This window comes from Mus caroli, chromosome 18 (genome assembly GCF_900094665.2).
Source record: "Mus caroli chromosome 18, CAROLI_EIJ_v1.1, whole genome shotgun sequence".
Taxonomy (NCBI): Eukaryota; Metazoa; Chordata; class Mammalia; order Rodentia; family Muridae; genus Mus; species Mus caroli.
Genome location: NC_034587.1, coordinates 31,776,795 through 31,782,755, shown reverse-complemented (window position 1 = coordinate 31,782,755; position 5,961 = coordinate 31,776,795).

Here is a 5,961-nt window from a genome sequence, read left to right as displayed (position 1 = left end):
TGAGGAGAAACTGGGCTGGGTGCAATGACCCAGCAGAAGCAGGAGGGTCTCTGAGCCAGCCTGGTCTACACAGTGAGCTCCAGGATAGCTAGGGCTACATAGAGAGACCCTGTGTCAAAAACAAACAAATGGGACCAGAGAGATGGCTCGGTGGTTAAGATCACTTGTTGCTCTTGCAGAAGCCCCAGGTTCTGTTCCCAGCACCCACATGGTGACTCATGTGTCATGTCTGTAACTGCAGTCCCAGGGCATCCCATGCTTCCTTCTAGCTTGTGCAGGTACGGCATGTATTTGGTGCACAGACATTCATGCAAGCCAAACACTCATACACACACAAATAAAATAATAAAAACAAAACCCAGCAATAGACAGAGATCTGCCTGCCCCTGCCTCCCAAGAGCTGGAGCCTCAAGGCCTGCATTCTTTCTCAGAATGTTTTGATCTTTGCTAATTCTTCTTGGTTTTGGTCCTCCTGGCAATTCCACTGCAAATTTAGAAAAAGATCTAAGAGTTTGCTCACATCATCCCTTCCTACCTATCCCATATTTAACAATCTGTTGCAGATGGTTACCAAATAATTTGGGGGGATGGGAATACAGACCTCACAACTGCCTTTTAGTATTGTGGTATGCTTATTGTAAAGTGTGAGAGCAAGGTCTGTTGATCCCACACTTACCCATTTTCCTGATTTGAAAACAAGAGGCAGTGTGGGAATAAGGAGTCTCATACATAGTGTTAGAGAGGGTTAAAGGCACGCTTTGCCCGTAGTATTCAGCTAACTGGGGCTCATCCTGATGAGGTAATGCTTTCAGCCCAAGGTTTATTGGCTTCTCACTACTTGGTGTTCTATGGAATTTTGGGAAGGGATGTTTTCAGGAGCTTGCAACTTCTCTTGCAGCCTCTTGCTGGCTCTTTGCTGCCACCTTTGGTGGAAGTTGCTGGAAGCAGGTGACCTCTCAGTAGTGCTTGTCATTGCGTCCCTTTAGGTAGCAACCAGGGTTCTCATGCTGGCAAATCCTTGTTATTGTTGTTGTTATTATTATTATTGTGAGTGAATATGTAGGCATGTGTGTACATGGATGGAAGTAAAACAAGGTTTCTGCTAACATCTGCTCTGACTCTCACTTTAAGCTTCACAGAAGCTGGGAGTTGAAGAGAATGAGGGTTTACTCCTGGGAAAATAGTTCTTCTTCTTCTTTTTTTTTTTCTCCTGTGTCTTGGTTTGACTTCTTTGAGGTAGGAGAATCATCCTGAGTCCAAAGAGACCTCCTGATGTGGGTTCTTTTAGAGAGATGAAACCTTCCTCAGCTTTTGGTGAGTTCCAGCCAGAGTGCTAGGGTCCAGGATACCCAACATGCAGTCACCCGGAGCCAATGGCCTCTGAGTTCCCAGCCTCATATCCAAGAATAATAAGGAAAGTGAATACACGGAGTGGGCAAGTAAATATAGACCTATTAAGGAAAAGTGAGAGCTCCCTAAGTGAGAAGGGTTGAGGGAGGAAGTCTACACATTGCCTTCCTGCTGGGCTTTTTTAGGGTCTCTTGGTGGGAACTGGATGGAGACTGTCTTAGGGTTTGCTGCTGCAAACAGACACCATGACCAAGGCAATTCTTATAAAAAGCAACATTTAAGTGGGGCTAGCTTACAGGTGTAGGGGTTTAGTCCAGTATCATCAAGGGGGGAGCATGGCAGCATCCAAGCAGGCATGGTGTAGGAGGAGCTGAGAGTTCTATATCTTCATGGAAGGCTGCTAGGAGAAGCCTAGCTTCCAGGCAGCTAGGACAAGAGTCTTAAAGCCCACAGTGACACACCTACTCCAACAAGGCCACACCCACTCCAACAGGATCACACCTTCTAACAGTGCCACTTCCTGGGCCAAGAATATACAAAGCATCATATTCCACTACCTGGCTCCCATAGGCTGTTCAAACACATGAGTCTATAGTGGCCATACTTAAACATAGCATGATGCAAAATACATTTAGTTCAATTTCCAAAGCCCCCATAGTCTATAGCAGTCTCAACAATGTTAAAAGTCCCAAGTTCAAAGTTTCTTCTGAGATTCATCCAAACACTTAACTGTAATCCCCAAAGCAAGATAGGGAACCAGCAGGGCAGACTCCAAACTCTGCATCTCCATGGCTGATGTCAAAGCAGTCTTCAGATCTCCAATTCCTTTTTCATCTTTGTTGATTGCAACAACATTCTTCTGGGCTGGTTCCACTCCATTAGCATCTTTCCTCAGCAGATAGCCCACAGCTCTGGCATCTTGAACATCTTGGGGGTCTCCAAAGCAACTTTAGTGTTACAACTTCTTGTTCAAATGCCTGGGATCCACACGTGATCTTTTGGTCTCCTCCACAGGGTTTGGGTCACATCTCCAGCTCTGCCCTCTACAGAACTCTAAGCTCTTGTTGACTCCAATCCACAGCTGCTACTGTTCTTGGTGATCATCCCATGGTACTGGCATCTTCAAAACCCTGAGATCTTCCACTACAACTAGGCTTCACCAATAGTCTCTCATCATGGTGCTAAGCCTTGACTTCTTTGTGCTCTCAGAAAACACTTCCCAGATTTCACCTCATTGATGCTGGTCTCTTCTTAATTACCACTATTTTCCAGCTCCAGCTAACCAGCATCAATTGTCCCAGTAGTCCCTTCTATTCTTGACTATAGAGCCAGAGCTGAATGGCCATGCTGGGTCCTGCTACTTGCTGGGGCTGGAATATGGCCCCTCTTGTTCTGTTACATTATCACAGCTTTCTGTCTTCCACTCCTTCACTGCCTAAACTTGGCTGACCTGGAACTTGCTCTGTAGATTGACCTTGAACCCTGAGATCTCCATGGCTGTCTCTTGGGATTAAAGGTGTGTACCACCATGTCTGGACCTAAATCTAGCTGGCTGGGATCTTGCCCCAAAGTCCCACTCCCTTAATCTGTTAAATCCTAGAAAATAGGATTCAGCTCCATTCTACTTCCTGGTGCCCCTTTAATACTTGAACCATATATTTTGTATTTTTTCTTTCTCAGCTTGCTTCTTTTCATTAAAATGCTCTTCATAAGAGTGAACTTTAGGGCTGGAGAGATGGCTCAGTGGTTAAGAGCACTGACTGCTTTTCTGAAGTTCCCAAGTTCAAATCACAGCAACCACATGGTGGCTCACAACCATCTGTTTTTGTTTTTGTTGTTTGTTTGTTTGAGACAGGGTTTCTCCATGTAGCCCTGGTTGTCCTGGAACTCACTCTGTAGACCAGGCTGGTCACAATCATATGTAATGAGATCTGATGCCCTCTTCTGGGGTGTCTGAAGACACATACAGTGTACTTACATATAATAAATAAAATAAATCTTTAAAAAACCAAGAGTGAATTTTAGTAACCACACAACAGAATTTATAGCAGGCTGTTTTGAGACTTCCTTTTTCAAAGCAATCAATTTAAAATCTCTTCCCCTTAACCTCAGGCAGACTATTCAGACAATGGCAAAAAAGCAGCCATATTTTCCACCAACATAACACACAAACAGTCCCTACATCACATACTGAAAATCTTCTCCACTGAAACCTCTTGGGCCAGGTCTGAACAATTCAAATTACTCTCAGCAACAAAGTTTTTCATTTTCCTACTAGGATGGCCTATTTGGCCCCATCTAAAGCATTCCACTACTTTCCAAATCCAAAGTTCCAAAATCCACATTCTTCTAAACAAAAGCATGGCCAAGCCTATCACAGCAAATACCCCAGTTCCTGGTACCAACTTCTTTCTTCATTAGGGGTTTGCTGCTGTGAACAGACACCATGACCAAGACAACTCTTATAAAAACAACATTTAATTGGGGCTGGCTTACAGTTCAGAGGTTCAGTCTATTAGCATCAAGGTAGAAGCATGGCAGCATCCAGGCAGACATGGTGCAGGAGGAACTGAGGGTTCTACATCTTCATGGAAGGCTGCTAGGAGAAGGCCATCTTTGTTGAGATTGCTTAGTGTTGATTGTATCTCAGGCTGAGGCACTGAGGCAGTAAGGAGCCCACATACTTTAGACATGCTTTCTCACCCCAGTGGGAGAATTACTCCCTCATTCAAGGGAGGGTCCTATGTGCCTTATGACTACATCATCATCTCCCATGGGCCCTGCTCTTACTGCCTTGGGAACTTACAACTTACCCTAAGCATATATCTGTTCTCTCTCTCTCTCTCTCTCTCTCTCTCTCTCTCTCTCTCTCTCTCTCTCTGGATGATGGGGCATACATGTGTATGCAGGGACATGTGCACAGATGGACATATGTGAGGATGCCAGAGGTTTATGTTGGGTGTCTTCCTTGATTGTTTTCCGCCTTATATGATGACACAGAGCACAGACTTCTACCCAACGCTTGTTGATTGGCTAGTATAGCTTGCTCACTCTGGAGAGACCCTGTCTCCACTTCCTGTGTGCTGGATTTACAGGAGTGGCACTGTATCTGCTTGGCACTGATGTAGCTGCTGAGAATAGGACTCTGGTCTTCCCATTTGGGCAGCGAATGTTTTACTGGCTAAGCCATCTCCCCACCCCTCATCCTAAGTTTCAAAAGGTTGGACTCTGCTAAGGGTGAATGCTTGTAAACCCAGTTCAGGAGGTTGAGGAGGATGTAGAGTTCCAGGCCAGCCAGTGCTACACAGCCAAGGCTAAACAGCGTGCTACATAGCCACATCTCAACAACAACATGGTCATGTATAAACAACAAGAGCTGGGCGGTGGTGGCACGTGCCTTTAATCCCAGCACTTGGGAGGCAGAAGCAGGCAGATTTCTGAGTTCAAGGCCAGCCTGGTCTACAGAGTGAGTTCCAGGACAGCCAGGGCTATACAGAGAAACCCTGTCTCAAAAAAACAAAAAACAAAAAAACAAAAACAAAAACAACAAGATAGTAATATATAGCCATGTTTGAACAACAACATAGCATCCTGAAATTAATGTGTGTGCATATACCACACACACCACAATATACATATCACATATACACACACATACAGATATTCACCCACTACACACTACACACATACACATGCCACACACATATTCACCCACACACGTGGCACATACCATATACACACACTACTCACATACATATTCACCCCCTACACACAGACATATATATATACATCACATACATATACCGTGCACATACACATTATACACATCACATATACATACCATGCATATATGCATACCACACACATACACACCAGACACACCAGATACACACATATTCACCCTGTACATGCCTACACAAACACACACACACACACACACACCACACACTGCCTCTGCCATCCTGGTCTCTTTTCAATTCACCCCACCCCACTCTACCAGCTGACAGAGATCTCACCCTTCTCAGATTAGATTAACACAGGAAAACAAAAGACCAGGAAGGAAGGAAGGAAAAAAGTCAGAAGGCTCCAGGAGCATTTTCCCAGGGGCTCCAGGCTGATTCACAGTAATAGACCCATTTCCTGGAAGAGTCAGATAACATGCTTGTGAATGTGCCTGGAAGCTGGAACGTGGTCAATGACAGTTGTCAAATACATGGCTTGCCACTGTTCAGCCCAGGGCCTAGCTCACTTTTATTTTATAATTATTGGAGGTCTTTAATCAGGTAGAAGTGGAAAGAGTAACTGTCATGGTTTGAATATGTTTGGCCCAGGAAGTGGCACTATTTGGAGGTATGGCCTTGTTGGAGTAGGTGTGCCACTGTGGGTGTGGGCTTAAGATCCTTGTCCTAGCTGCCTGGAAGCTAGGCTTCTCCTAGTGGCCTTCCATGAAGATGTAGAACTCTCAGTTCCTTCTGTACCATGCCTGCCTGGATGCTGCCATGCTCTGCCTTGATGATAATGGACTGAATCTCTGAACCTGTAAGCCAGCCCCAATTAAATGTTGTCCTTATAAGAGTTGCCTTGGTCATGGTGTCTGTTCACAGCAGTAAA